Source organism: Oncorhynchus keta, chromosome 25 (genome assembly GCF_023373465.1).
Source record: "Oncorhynchus keta strain PuntledgeMale-10-30-2019 chromosome 25, Oket_V2, whole genome shotgun sequence".
NCBI lineage: Eukaryota > Metazoa > Chordata > Actinopteri > Salmoniformes > Salmonidae > Oncorhynchus > Oncorhynchus keta.
The window spans coordinates 23,097,618-23,113,557 of NC_068445.1; the positions used below are offsets into that span (position 1 = coordinate 23,097,618).

Genomic DNA, 15,940 nt, shown 5'->3' on the forward strand with positions numbered 1-15,940 from the left:
TTGTTTCATGAAGTTACGCATTTCATGACTGCTTTACCACCATAAATGACCCCAACTCTTCATCGGAAAGACATATCAGCAGGATAGTAATAGCTAAGGTATGCAAAATATATAATGACATAACTTGGGAGTATTCAAACAGGCTTTGCTGCACTATACCCATCTCCCTATGAAGTCTGCCTCTAGATGGTGCCACTTCTGCCGAGTTACAGGGCCAGAGTCACCACAGTCCCACAAACAAAGGACATCACACTGCTTACTACACACACCTGGACATCTTATCATTTAACTAGAGGTTTTCCTACCCATGACGAATGGAAATTAAAGGGCTATATATAATCCGTGTCGTAGCTCGATTGACATTTAAATGCAATATTCACGGTAAACCATGCGGTGCAATCTGAAATACCATTTAAATATCAACCGTACTGGAATGGGTTCTGGATTGAATCTAGCCCAAATGTTCATCATACAGTGTTACTCAGCCCTGTAAAATCCAGGTTGTATTTAAAGGTATCCCCTTTATTCCGCCAGTGTTGTCAGTTAAGGAGACTATTGAGAGGTTCTAATGGCATTTCAGTGGTGCAGGTCAAGAGTCAAATCAAACAGGACACTGAGCGTTGGGCCAGTAACCGAAAGGTTGCTGGATCGAATCCCCGAGCGGACAAGGTAAAAATGTGTTCCCCGGGAGCTGAAGAGGTGATTAAGGCTGCCACTCTGATTCAGAGGGTTTGGGTTAAATGCGGAAGACACATTTCAGTTACCACTGACAAGGTATCCCCTTTATTCCGCCAGTGTTACATCTGTGGCAAACACAGAAACATACCACTGACTTACTGTTGCGTATTTACTATACATTTGTCTTTACAAAGTTAAATGGGTGAAAAATGACTTTTTACAGTATTAAATAACAGGGAGAACAAAACAGAATAAAACTATAGACAAGGACTTGTAAGACATGAGAACCACAACTAGATTTGACTTCCTCTCAACTCAGGAAATTGAAGAGGAAAAGAAAGACTGGCCCTACAGAGTAATGTCTATTCTGTACAGTGCCAACTGAGCAGGGAACCAACCACACGCGTTGGAGGCCAACAGAGTTGCACATGCATACATGTCAATCAGACCTACCACAATACACAACACTTGTGTTGTAGAACCCAAAAGCACAACCAACATGGAGGTCTCTGATGAGGACAAGTCAACAGCCGTTCAATTTAAAGTACAAAAAAGTAAATAAAATTTAAAAAACAAGAGTGAAAATGTAAAATCAGCTATAAAAGGGATCCAAGGTTGCATTCCCCTCGTTATTTCTGATGACATCAGTGGTGAGCCTGATTAGATGAGTCCGTTTCTTTGTTTGTGACAGCTGTGCTACGTTTTTATAGTCATGTTCCTGTATGTGCCACTGCCCATTCCACACACAAAGACCACACCCCCCTCCCATGTCAGGTCTGGTCTACAGCAGGGCACGTGGCCTCTTAGGATTGATCTGCTTACTGGCTTTGTCCTCTTCTTGGAGCGACGAGCGGAACGATTTCACTTTATCTGAAAAGAAAGGAGCAGAAAGAGTGGATTAGATATTACTGCTTATTAAAAGAATACGATGATTCATGTTAATAAAAGTGAAACTTACTACTGAATGTCAACGGTGATACATGCAGAGAGACCAAAATCAACAAAAGAATGAAAGAGGTGGAGAATAATACAAATACGCCAGGAGTCAAAATAAATCGCTAATTTTGAGCACCCCTTCAAATTAGTGGATTCGGCTATTTCAGCCACACACGTTGCAGAAAGGTGTACAAAATCGAGTACACAGCCATGCAATCTCAATAGACAAACATTGGCAGAAGAATGGCCCGTACTGAAGGGTCAGTGACTTTCAACATGGCACCATCATGGGATGGCAAATTTCTGCCCTAATAGAGCTGCCCCGGTCAACTGCAAGTTCTGTTATTGTGAAGTGGAGACATCGAGGAGCAACAGCTGCGAAGTGGCACCCCACACAAGCTCACAGAACAGGATCGCTGATGTGCGTAAAAATGGTCTGTCCTCGGTTGCAACCAGGGTTGCACATTTTGGGGAATATCCAAAACGTGGAAACTTTCCGTGGGAATTAACAGGAATATATGGGAATTAATGTAAATATATGCTAATTAATATTAATACCATTTAAAAGTAGATGTTTTTTTGCAATGGATATATTTACCATATCATATGGAGACAGAAACAAACATTTGACCTTATCATAAGTAGACATAATTGCAAATTATTAAATCCTTTCAATATAAATTTAAAAAACAATTCAGTTACAAATTTAACTTTAATTGAGTTGACTCTTCACATTACCAACTACTTCTCTGATAGAGTTCAGTGTGTCAAATCGGAGGGTCTGCTGTCCGGACCCCTGGCAGTCTCTATGGGGTGCCACAGGGTTCAATTCTTGGACCGACTCTCTTCTCTGTATACATCAATGATGTCGCTCTTGCTGCTGGTGAGTCTCTGATCCACCTCTACGCAGACGACACCATTCTGTATACTTCTGGCCCTTCTTTGGACACTGTGTTAACAACCCTCCAGGCAAGCTTCAATGCCATACAACTCTCCTTCCGTGGCCTCCAATTGCTCTTACAGTTTTTCTCAGTCGCTTTGGTGCATTTCTTAGATCAAAAGTGCAATTCTTGATACTACTTGTACAAATTCCAAATCATCTAGTCACTTGTGCACATCATTAAAGCAATTTCTTATTCCTTTGAACAAATTGCAATTGATAATGTACAAGTGTCAGCTTTTTTCTACATTATCAATTGCTCATGTCATGTTGATCAAAATATAGTAGATGTTTCTCTGTTGAATAGTCTTACCCCTCAAAACATCTAGGCATTAGTTCCTTGCATAAGCCATTACATGCTAAATTGTTGAACTATTTGTCATAAACTGTCAAGCATAGTTTTATACATTTCTATTAGACCTTTTGTACAAAAACGTGACTTGATGAATCATGCAGGTGAAATTGACCCTCAAGTGTTAGTTCAACCAACAATCAACCAGTTGTCTAAATTGCTCAAAGGTGCATCTCATGAGGAATCAATTGGCAAGCATATATAGACAGACCACAACATAGAGTTGCAATTTTCCAATAATGGATGGACCAGGAAACGAACAGGGTCAACAGCCAAGAGGAGGAAGGAGAGGAGCAAGGATGCGTGGTGGAAGGCAAAACAGAGGAAGAGGCAAAAGAGGACATAGGCGCATATCTGATGACATAAGGGCCACTATTGTAGACCATGTTGTCAATCATGGCCTTACAAGGGCTGAGGCGGGTCGAAGGGTGCAGCCGAATATTGGGAGATCAACCGTGTCCTCAATAGTTCAAATGTTTCGAAGAGAGAACAGGTATGTCCACCAATGTACAGTGCATTGTTACTGTATATAAGTATACTGTATACTTCCTACAATGCTTCATATTACAGTAGTCCACTTGTATTTCACAGCATACAGAAATATACTCTATACAGATACATACTGCACCTTACATGCACCCGCCTGTATGTTTTACAGTAAAATGTGTGTTCGCATAGTTTTTGTCTATGTGAAAGTGTGCGATGCATGACTGCATTTTTCCCCACATAGGACTGCAAGATTACCTCAAACCGGTGGCAGAGGACGCCTTTTCACACCTCAACAGGAGGAGGCTATTTGCACCATGGTCCGAGTAAACAATGCCATGAGACTCAGGGAAATACAAAGGACCATTATAGAAGACAACGATGTCTTTGAAAACATCCATACGGTTAGCATCACAACCATCGACAGGGTGCTGCATAGAAACCAGATGAGTATGAAACAGCTGTACCGTGTACCATTCCAAAGGAATGAGGACAGAGTTACAGTAAGGAGCTACGATACCAGTATGTACAGGTAAAACATATATCTATGCAACTACTTTACAGCAACATTTTATAGTGATACATAGTACAGTAAGCATAAACTGCACACATTTCCATTGCTGTGGAAGGAACATGCAATATATGTACATTTTATGTCACTCTTCCTTACCAAAACAAATTCAACTGTGTGTTCTGGGATATAGCGTATAATGGAATCAAGTGAACCCTCTCACAACTTTGTATACGTGGATGAGGCTGGCTTCAACTTGACCAAATGCAGAAGGCGGGGTCAGAATATCATCGGTCACAGAGCTACTGTGGATTTGCCAGGCCAACGGGGAGGAAATATCACCATGTGTGCTGCTATTTTGGAGCATGGTGTCCTAACCCATATCCCCCTTATAGGGCCATACAACACCCAGCATCTACTCAACTTTTTAGAGACTCTCTACAGGGCTCTCATCCCTGATGATGAGAGGGGTCTGTTTAGAGAGGATTTGCCAAAGTATGTGGTCATTTGTGATAATGTGAGTTTCCATCGATCAATCATCATAAGGCAATGGTTTGTGACCCACCCGAGGATGCTCATAGAATTCCTCCCACCTTATTCACCATTCCGTAACCCAAATGAGGAGTTATTTTCTGCATGGAGGTGGAAGGTGTACGATCGTCAGCCACACACACACAGATGACCCTGCTGGCTGCAATGGATGCAGCATGTGAGGACATCACAGTAGACACCTGCAGAGGATGGATAAGGCATTCCAAAAGATTCTTTCCACGTTGCATTGGAAGGAAAAATATCCGGAATGATGTGGATGAGAATATGTGGGCCGACAGACAGGAACATCTGGATGTGTAGAGACAGCACAATAGTGCTGCGGGCAAAGTTGTGTCTTAGGGGTGGTTTCCTGTGTTTCTTTCAAATTTAATTTTTTCCCTTTGTGCCCCTTGGGTTGTCCAGTCTCTTTCAATCAATAACCCACATACAGTAATATGTAAATAGTACTGTTGAAATTGATATGCCATAGAAGTGCAGCCTTGTGCATTTTCAATACAGAAACTGTCATCCAAACTGTAGCCTAAGTTTACATCAGGTAATACTGTCAAAGTACACAGTTACATTGACAACATGCCTAAACATTTTGACGACCTTGTTCGTGAACAATGACTCAATGACTTATCTTTCTGATGACACTGACATGATCATTGGCATGAATATTTACTTTTGAGAGATGTACTAAGGATTTTTAGTGACTGACTAGCTTTAGAAACATATCTATTGTATATTGCAGTTTGTACAAATTGTTCTGAGAAATGCACATGTTAGGGATGATGTGAAAAATGCACCAAAGCGACTGAGAAACTGTAAATACTAGTAAAACTAAATGCATGCTCTTCAACCGATCGCTGCCTGCACCTGCCCAACATCACTACTCTGGACGGCAGTGACTTAGAATACGTGGACAACTACAAATACCTAGGTGTCTGGTTAGACTGTAAACTCTTCTTCCAGACCCACATCAAACATCTCCAATCCAAAGTTAAATCTAGAATTGGCTTCCTATTTTGCAACAAAGCATCCTTCACTCATGCTGCCAAACATACCCTTGTAAAACTGACCATCCTACCAATCCTCGACTTCGGCGATGTCATTTACAAAATAGCCTCCAATACCCTACTCAACAAATTGGATGCAGTCTATCACAGTGCAATCCGTTTTGTCACCAAAGCCCCATATACTACCCACCATTGCGACCTGTACGCTCTCGTTGGCTGGCCCTCGCTTCATACTCGTCGCCAAACCCACTGGCTCCATGTCATTTACAAGACCCTGCTAGGTAAAGTCCCCAGTTATCTCAGCTCGCTGGTCACCATAGCATCACACACCTGTAGCAAGCGCTCCTGCAGGTTTATCTGGTCACCCCCAAAACCAATTATTTCTTTGGCCGCCTCTCTGCTGCCAATGACTGGAACGAACTCCAAAAAAATCTCTGAAACTGGAAACACTTCTCCCTCACTAGCTTTAAGCATCAACTGTCAGAGCAGCTCACAGATTACTGCACCTGTAAATAGCCCATCAATTTATCCCAAACAACTCCCTCTTCCCGTACTGTATTTATTTCATTTATTTTGCTCCTTTGCACCCCATTATTTTTATTTCTACTTTGCACATTCTTCCACTGCAAATCTACTATTCCAGTGTTTTACTTGCTATATTGTATTTACTTTGCCACCATGGCCTTTTTTCCCCTTATCTCACCTCATTTGCTCACATCATATATACTTGTTTCTACTGTATTATTGACTGCATGTTTGTTTTACTCCATGTGTAACTCTGTGTCGTTGTATGTGTCAAACTGCTTTGCTTTATCTTGGACAGGTCGCAGTTGTAAATGAGAACTTGTTCTCTACTATCTGGTTAAATGAAGGTGATTTTTAAAAAATAATAATAAAAAATACAAAAATGAGAATTTCACTGAACAACAAAAAGGGAATATTGAATGATCCATCGCATCTCCCAAAAACATGTTCAACATACATCTGTAAAATTATAGTCTAGAAACTAAAGCTTTCGTTGTCTTCCTCTCAGGCTTCCATGTCTTCTCCCTGGACATCCTCAATGTCCACCTCTTGAACATTAGACTTTGAAGCTTCACTGTCACTTTCCAACCTTGTTGAGGATGGCTCGTTGTCGGGCTCAAAAAGGCTCAAATTTGCCTGGATGGCCACCAATTTTTCAACCCTTGTATTGGTCAGCCTGTTGCGTGCTTTGGTGTGTGTGTTCCCAAACAAGGACCAGTTGCGCTCAAATCCACAAATTCCCTTCCACCAGGTAGCCTAATGGTTAGAGCCTAGTGGTTAGAGCGTTGGGTCAGTAACCGAAAGGTTGCTGGGATCGAATCCCAGAGCTGACAAGGTAAAAATCTGTCGTTCTGCCCCTGAACAAGGCAGTTAACCCACTGTTCCCCGGGAGGCCGTCAATGTAAATAAGAATTTGTTCTTAATTGACTTGGCTAGTTAAATAAAAATAAATACATTAGATATGTTGGAACGACTGCTATATTGCATCTCCCATCCCAAAGCCCTTGCTTGGAAGTGTACTTCGCCAAACTGCCAAGAACCTTGCTCTCATCCAGGCCAAAGTGGAGAGACACAGTAGTGATGACACCATAGGCCTTGTTGATCTCTGCACCAGACAGGATGCTCTTGCCAGCATACTTGGGGTCCAACATGTACGCTGCAGTACGTATGGGCTTCAGGCAGAAGTCTCTATGCTTTTTGATGTACAGTGGGGCAAAAAAGTATTTAGTCAGCCACCAATTGTGCAAGTTCTCCCACTTAAAGACGAGAGAGGCCTGTCATTTTCATCATAGGTACACTTCAACTATGACAGACAAAATGAGAAAAAAAAATCCAGAAAATCATTTATTTGAAATTTATTTAAATTATGGTGGAAAATAAGTATTTGGTCAATAACAAAGTTTCTCAATACTTTGTTATATACCCTTTGTTGGCAATGACAGAGGTCAAACGTTTTCTGTAAGTCTTCACAAGGTTTTCACACACTGTTGCTGGTAATTTGGCCCATTCCTCCATGCAGATCTCCTCTAGAGCAGTGATGTTTTGGGGCTGTTGCTGGGCAACACAGACTTTCAACTCCCTCCAAAGATTTTCTATGGGGTTGAGATCTGGAGACTGGCTAGGCCACTCCAGGACCTTGAAATGCTTCTTACGAAGCCACTCCTTCGTTGCCCGGGCGGTGTTTTTAGGATCATTGTCATGCTGAAAGACCCAGCCACGTTTCATCTTCAATGCCCTTGCTGATGGAAGGAGGTTTTCACTCAAAATCTCACGAAAGATGGCCCCATTAATTCTTTCCTTTACACGGATCAGTCGTCCTGGTCCCTTTGCAGAAAAACAGCCCCAAAGCATGATGTTTCCACCCCCATGCTTCACGGTAGGTATGGTGTTCTTTGGATGCAACTCAGCATTCTTTGTCCTCCAAACACGACGAGTTGAGTTTACCAAAAAGTTATATTTTGGTTTCATGACATTCTCCCAATCTTCTTCTGGATCATCCAAATGCTCTGTTACAAACTTCAGACGGGCCTGGACATGTACTGGCTTAAGCAGGGGGACACGTCTGGCACTGCAGGATTTGAGTCCCTGGCGGCGTAGTGTGTTACTGATGGTAGGCTTTGTTACTTTGGTCCCAGCTCTCTGCAGGTCATTCACTAGGTCCCCCCGTGTGGTTCTGGGATTTTTGCTCACCGTTCCTGTGATCATTTTGACCCCACGGGGTGAGATCTTGCATGGAGCCCCAGATCGAGGGAGATTATCAGTGGTCTTGTATGTCTTCCATTTCCTAATAATTGCTCCCACAGTTGATTTCTTCAAACCAAGCTGCTTACCTATTGCAGATTCAGTCTTCCCAGCCTGGTGTAGGTCTACAATTTTGTTTCTGGTGTCCTTTGACAGCTCTTTGGTCTTGGCCATAGTGGAGTTTGGAGTGTGACTGTTTGAGGTTGTGGACAGGTGTTTTTTATACTGATAACAAGTTCAAACAGGTGCCATTAATACAGGTAATGAGTGGAGGACAGAGGAGCCTCTTACAGAAGAAGTTACAGGTCTGTGAGAGCCAGATATCTGGCTTGTTTGTAGGTGACCAAATACTTATTTTCCACCATCATTTGCAAATAAATTCATAAAAAATCCTACAATGTGATTTTCTGGATTTTTCTCATTTTGTCTGTCATGGTTGAAGTGTACCTATGGTGAAAATTACAGGCCTCTCATCCTTCTAAGTGGGAGAACTTGCACAATTGGTGGCTGACTAAATACCTTTTTGCCCCACTGTATTCCAAAACTGCAGTTTCCTCTTCTTGGAGCAACAGTGAAGTGGGCAGGACAGTATGGATTCCTTCTCTTCTCTTCTCCTGGTTACTACTATAGGTTTCAGGAGTTTCAGGCTGCTTACCACTCTCTCCCAAAATACATCATCCAGGAGGATCCTCTTGATGGGGTTGTCCATATCGGCAGACTGTGATACGGCCATTTCTTGGAGAGACTCCTTCCCCTACAGGCGACTGTAGAACATGATGACTACACCACCCCAACAGGTGTTGTTGGGCAGCTTCAATATGGTGCTCTTATTCTTCTCACTTTGCTTGGTGAGGTAGATTGCTGCTATAACTTGATGACCCTTCACATACCTAACCATTTCCTTGGCTCTCTTGTAGAGTGTATCCATTGTTTTCAGTGCTATGATGTCCTTGAGGAGCAGATTCAATGCATGAGCAGCACAGCCAATGGCTTCGCTCTGCAGGTTGTATAACTTTTTATAACTTTTTCATTACATTTCATTATAGTACAACGGTTGATTTGTCTAATCTTAGCAATTCTTCTTAGCTAGCTACATAGCCGTCCTTGTATCAGAGATAATTGCATAATTATCGTATTTCGTCGCCCCTAACGTAGCCTTCACTGCTATTCGCCCAGGAGCTAGCTAACGCACACAGATTAGCATCACTGTAGTGCTATTCACTCAACTGTACGACTTGATTAGTTCAGTGTTAACTAGCTACATAGCTGTCTTTGTTTCCAAGATAATTGTGTAGTTTAGTGTGTGTAGCCTTGGAGTGATTATCTTAATTCACTGAGGTTCGCTAGCCAGCTATTTGTCGTCCTTAACGTAGGAGACTCTGCTAGCTAGCCAACAGCTAACTGCTAACAGCTAGCCAACGTCTGCTGTTTTGAATTCAACAACCCGGTCAGGTGGTTTCACATTTTCGTTTCATTGCAGTGCAGCGGTTTGATTTGTTTGATCGTGGCTAGCTGCATAGCCGTCTTTGTTTCAAAGATAATTGTGTAGTCTAGACCGATTCCCTAGGTTAGCTAGCCAGCTATTGTCGTTCTTTAACTCAACGTAACGTAAACAACACTGCTAGCTAGCCAGCTAGCCCCGAATAGCAGCACTGTAGAATTATTACACTCAACGGAACGACTTGATTAGTGTAGTGTCAACAACGCAGCTACTGCCAGCTAGCCTACTTTAGCAGTACTGTATCATTTTAATCATTTTAGTCAATAAGATTCTTGCTACGTAAGCTTAACTTTCTGAACATTCGAGACGTGTAGTCCGCTTGTCATTCCAATTTCCTTGCATTAGCGTAGCCTTTTCTGTAGCCTGTCAACTATGTGTCTGTCTATCCCTGTTCTCTCCTCTCTGCACAGACCATACAAACGCTCCACACCGCGTGGCCGCGACCACCCTAACCTGGTGGTCCCAGCGCGTACGACCCACGTGGAGTTCCAGGTCTCTGGTAGCCTCTGGAACTGCCAATCTGCGGCCAACAAGGCAGAGTTCATCTCAGCCTATGCCTCCTCCAGTCCCTTGACTTCTTGGCACTGACGGAAACATGGATCACCACAGATAACACTGCTACTCCTACTGCTCTCTCCTCGTCCGCCCACGTGTTCTCGCACACCCCGAGAGCTTCTGGTCAGCGGGGTGGTGGCACCGGGATCCTCATCTCTCCCAAGTGGTCTTTCTCTCTTTCCCCTTACCCATCTGTCTATTGCCTCCTTTGAATTCCATGCTGTCACAGTTACCAGCCCTTTCAAGCTTAACATCCTTATCATTTATCGCCCTCCAGGTTCCTCGGAGAGTTCATCAATGAGCTTGATGCCTTGATAAGCTCCTTTCCTGAGGACGGCTCACCTCTCACAGTTCTGGGCGACTTTAACCTCCCCACGTCTACCTTTGACTCATTCCTCTCTGCCTCCTTCTTTCCACTCCTCTCCTCTTTGACCTCACCCTCTCACCCTCCCCCTACTCACAAGGCAGGCAATACGCTTGACCTCATCTTTACTAGATGCTGTTCTTCCACTAACCTCATTGCAACTCCTCCAAGTCTCCGACCACTACCTTGTATCCTTTTCCCTCTCGCTCTCATCCAACACTTCCCACACTGCCCCTACTGGATGGTATCGCGCCGTCCCAATCTTCGCTCTCTCTCCCCCGCTACTCTCTCCTCTTCCATCCTATCTTCTTTCCCTCTGCTCAAACTTTCTCCAACCTATCTCCTGATTCTGCCTCCTCAACCCTCCTCTCCTCCCTTACTGCATCCTTTGACTCCCTATGTCCCCTATCCTCCAGGCCGGCTCGGTCCTCCCTCCCGCCTCCGTGGCTCGACGACTCATTGCGAGCTCACAGAACAGGGCTCCGGGCAGCCGAGCGGAAATGGAGGAAAACTCGCCTCCCTGCGGACCTGGCATCCTTTCACTCCCTCCTCTCTACATTTTCCTCCTCTGTCTCTGCTGCTAAAGCCACTTTCTACCATTCTAAATTCCAAGCATCTGCCTCTAACCCTAGGAAGCTCTTTGCCACCTTCTCCTCCCTCCTGAATCCTCCCCCCTCCCTCCTCCCTCTCTGCAGATGACTTCGTCAACCATTTTGAAAAGAAGGTCGATGACATCCGATCCTCGTTTGCTAAGTCAAACGACACCGCTGGTTCTGCTCACACTGCCCTACCCTATGCTCTGACCTCTTTCTCCCTCTCTCTCCAGATGAAATCTCGCGTCTTGTGACGGCCGGCCGCCCAACAACCTGCCCGCTTGACCCTATCCCCTCCTCTCTTCTCCAGACCATTTCCGGAGACCTTCTCCCTTACCTTACCTCGCTCATCAACTCATCCCTGACCGCTGGCTACGTCCCTCCCGTCTTCAAGAGAGCGAGAGTTGCACCCTTCTGAAAAAACCTACACTCGATCCCTCCGATGTCAACAACTACAGACCAGTATCCCTTCTCTCTTTTCTCTCCAAAACTCTTGAGCGTGCCGTCCTTGGCCAGCTCTACCGCTATCTCTCTCAGAATGACCTTCTTGATCCAAATCAGTCAGGTTTCAAGACTAGTCATTCAACTGAGACTGCTCTTCTCTGTATCACGGAGGCGCTCCGCACTGCTAAAGCTAACTCTCTCTCCTCTGCTCTCATCCTTCTAGACCTATCGGCTGCCTTCGATACTGTGAACCATCAGATCCTCCTCTCCACCCTCTCCGAGTTGGGCATCTCCGGCGCGGCCCACGCTTGGATTGCGTCCTACCTGACAGGTCGCTCCTACCAGGTGGCGTGGCGAGAATCTGTCTCCTCACCACGCGCTCTCACCACTGGTGTCCCCAGGGCTCTGTTCTAGGCCCTCTTATTCTCGCTATACACCAAGTCACTTGGCTCTGTCATAACCTCACATGGTCTCTCCTATCATTGCTATGCAGACGACACACAATTAATCTTCTCCTTTCCCCTTCTGATGACCAGGTGGCGAATCGCATCTCTGCATGTCTGGCAGACATATCAGTGTGGATGACGGATCACCACCTCAAGCTGAACCTCAGCAAGACGGAGCTCCTCTTCCTCCCGGGAAGGACTGCCCGCTCCATGATCTCGCCATCACGGTTGACAACTCCATTGTGTCCTCCTCCCAGAGCGCTAAGAACCTTGGCGTGATCCTGGACAACACCCTGACGTTCTCAACTAACATCAAGGCGGTGTCCCGTTCCTGTAGGTTCATGCTCTACAACATCCGCAGAGTACGACCCTGCCTCACACAGGAAGCGGCGCAGGTCCTAATCCAGGCACTTGTCATCTCCCGTCTTGATTACTGCAACTCGCTGTTGGCTGGGCTCCCTGCCTGTGCCATTAAACCCCTACAACTCATCCAGAACGCCGCAGCCCGTCTGGTGTTCAACCTTCCCAAGTTCTCTCACGTCACCCCGCTCCTCCGCTCTCTCCACTGGCTTCCAGTTGAAGCTCGCATCCGCTACAAGACCATGGTGCTCGCCACGGAGCTGTGAGGGGAACGGCACCTCAGTACCTCCAGGCTCTGATCAGGCCCTACACCCAAACAAGGGCACTGCGTTCATCCACCTCTGGCCTGCTCGCCTCCCTACCACTGAGGAAGTACAGTTCCCGCCTCAGCCCAGTCAAAACTGTTCGCTGCTCTGGCCCCCAATGGTGGAACAAACTCCTCACGACGCCAGGACAGCGGAGTCAATCACCACCTTCCGGAGACACCTGAAACCCCACCTCTTCAAGGAATACCTAGGATAGGGTAAGTAAGGGTAAGTAATCCTTCTCACCCCCCCCCCAACAAGATTTAGATGCAAGTGGCTGTTCCACTGGTTGTCATAAGGTGTATGCACCAATTTGTAAGTCGCTTCTGGATAAGAGCTGTAAAGATTAGGGGACAAAATGAGTTTTTAAAAAACGAATAAAATGCCATGTACAGATAAATAGTTAAGCAGTTAGATTAAAACAACTCCTTTGTAAGATATACGTTTTAAAATGAAACATGTATGGAAACAGGTGAATTAAAACTCCTCAGTTAGCAGGCTCAAGCAAGCTAAAACCCACATGGTAGCAAAAACTAACGAGCAAAAATGATTCAGTTACAAAATGATTTAAAACACACTTTTCTGTAGGCTACTATTTACAAGAAATCATGCATGTCATATAAAATATATTCACCCAGTATTGTAATCAAAACTTACTAGAAAGCATGTCGTCCTTGGCTCAGACAGTGTAGTAGTGTGGGCTCAATGGCATCTCATTAGTGTGCAAGATCTTGAGAATCAGCTGTACATGTGATGGAAGAATGCACTGTGCATGCAGAGGGTTGCAATTCCATTGAATTGGGGATAGTTGAACCAAAATATGCCACAAGACCAAGAATAGCCTTATGTGTATCCCACAAAAAGGTTCACTGTTTTTTAAGATGACTTTTGATGAATTTAAGCAAAATTCCCAGGCTTAATTTGGTATCAGAAATTGCCTGGAAAGTTTCCAACCCTTTGCAACCCTAGTTGCAACACTCACTATCGAGTTCCAAACTGTCTCTGGAAGCAACAGCAGCACAATACCTTTTCGTCGGGAGCTTCATGAAATGGATTTCCATATCCGAGCACCCGCACACAAGCCTAAGATCACCATGCACAATGTCAAGCGTCAGCTGGAGTGGTGTAAAGCTCGCCACCATTGGACTCTGGAGTAGTGGAAATGCGTTCTATCACGCTTCACCATCTGTCAGTCTGACGGACAAACCTGGGTTTGGCGGATTCCAGGAGAACACTACCTGCACAAATTAATAGTGCCAACTGTAAAGTTTGGTAGAGGAGGAATAATGGTCTGGGGCTTCTTTTTCATGGTTCGGACTAGGCCCCTTAGTTCAGTTGAAGGGAAATCTTAATGCTACAGCATACAATGACATTCTAGACAGTTCTGTGTTTCAAACTTTGTGGAAACAGTTTAGTGAAGGCCCTTTCCTGTTTCAACATGACAATGCCCCCATGCACAAAGCGAGGTCCATACAGAAATGGTTTGTTGAGATCGGTGTGGAAGAACTTGAGTGGCCTGCACAGAGCCCTGACCTCAACCCCATTGAACACCTTCGGGATGAATTGGAACGCCAACTGCGAACCAGGCATAATCGCGCAACCTCACTAATGCTCGTGGCTGAATGGAAGCAAGTCTCTGCAGCAATGTTCCAACATCTAGTGGAAAGCCTTCCCAGAAGAGTGGAGGCTGTTATAGCAGCAAAGGGGGGACCGACTCCATGTAAACGCCTTTGATTTTGGAATGGGATTTTCCAGGTGAGCATACTTTTGGCCATGTAGTGTAAATGGACCAAACCTCATTCCATAGAGATGTTCTTTCATCTGACTGAAACGGTACCATGTCACTGTAATAATACATGTCTAGGCTGCTTACCTCTGAGCTCAGTGAGGATATCAGTGAGGATATCAATCTTCTGATCCAGTATCTGCTCTAGCTGAGTGGCGTAGGAGTCCACGTCATAGTCCACCTCCTCAGTCATTTCCAGCAGAACCTTCTCATCCTCCAGCCACCGGATAGACTCCTGCTCACAAAAGACACACACACACACACATTAACAACTCACCAATAACGGTCATCTCATCTTCCTACTGACAAACAAATGATTTAAATCAATGACTTTGCTCCCATCAAGTCAGTATTACATTAGCTTGAAGAAGTGGATGATTTAGAGAATTTCATGGATAGTCGCTCCACATGACATTAATCTTGCAGATTAATTAAACACAGAGGACCTCCTAACCATATGTGAAAGGATCTAAGAGGAGCCATCTGTTAATGTCGTCTGACCTGGAAACAGCTCTGTGGTCCTCCAGCACCTGTTCCTCCATCTCCACCATCTGAGACAGCCTCATGGAAGTTAAAGAGCTGGGGTGACACCTCCTCCTCCTGGAAAGACAGACAACAGTCAGAGTAACACACACACACCAGCATCACAAGATGAGTGAGCATAAAGAGAGCGTCTGCTAAATGACTTAAATGCATAAAAGTGCAATAAGAGTGTATTATAAGAGTGTGGCTTACGTTCTGCTCACAGAGCAGTTTGAGGTCATCTCTCTGGGGGGAGCTGCCCAGGTGGTCCCAGTCATAGTCCAGCAGGTCCACCACATGGATGTTGGGCCGGACCCCCTCGGTCACCTGGTTAGCGTCCACCGTCAACTCCTTCACTCTGTGTGTCAATCAACACCATCCTCCAGTCAGCTGACAGTGCTGCTCAGCCCAGTTAAATACACTCCATATGCTGGGCCTTATTCAGTAGGGACAAACAGTCAGGATATTGCAGATAGAAATGCATTACTTGGATATGACTTTGACTCAGAATATTAAGTCTCGTCAGTTCTATGCAATACATTTGGCTGAATGTTTTGGCCCATTGAATAGATACCCAGAAACCATCACAACACCAGTGACACCATGTGCAGCCAATGGGTCCATCATCAAATGAAATCAAATGTTATTTGTCACATACACATGGTTAGCAGATATTAATGCGAGTGTAGCGAAATGCTTGTGCTTCTAGTTCCGACAATGCAGTAATAACCAACAAGTTATCTAGCTAACAATTCCAAAACTACTACCTTATACACACAAGTGTAAAGGGATAAATAATATGTACATAAAGATATATGACTGAGTGATGGTACAGAGCGGCATAG

At 44.7% G+C, this 15,940-nt stretch overlaps 1 pseudogene; it reads right to left on the bottom strand.

Annotated features, from left to right (window-relative positions):
* Positions 1-767: 767 nt before the first annotated feature.
* Positions 768-15,940, bottom strand: part of LOC118377288 (kinesin-like protein KIF2A) — a 48,226-nt pseudogene continuing 33,053 nt past the window's right edge.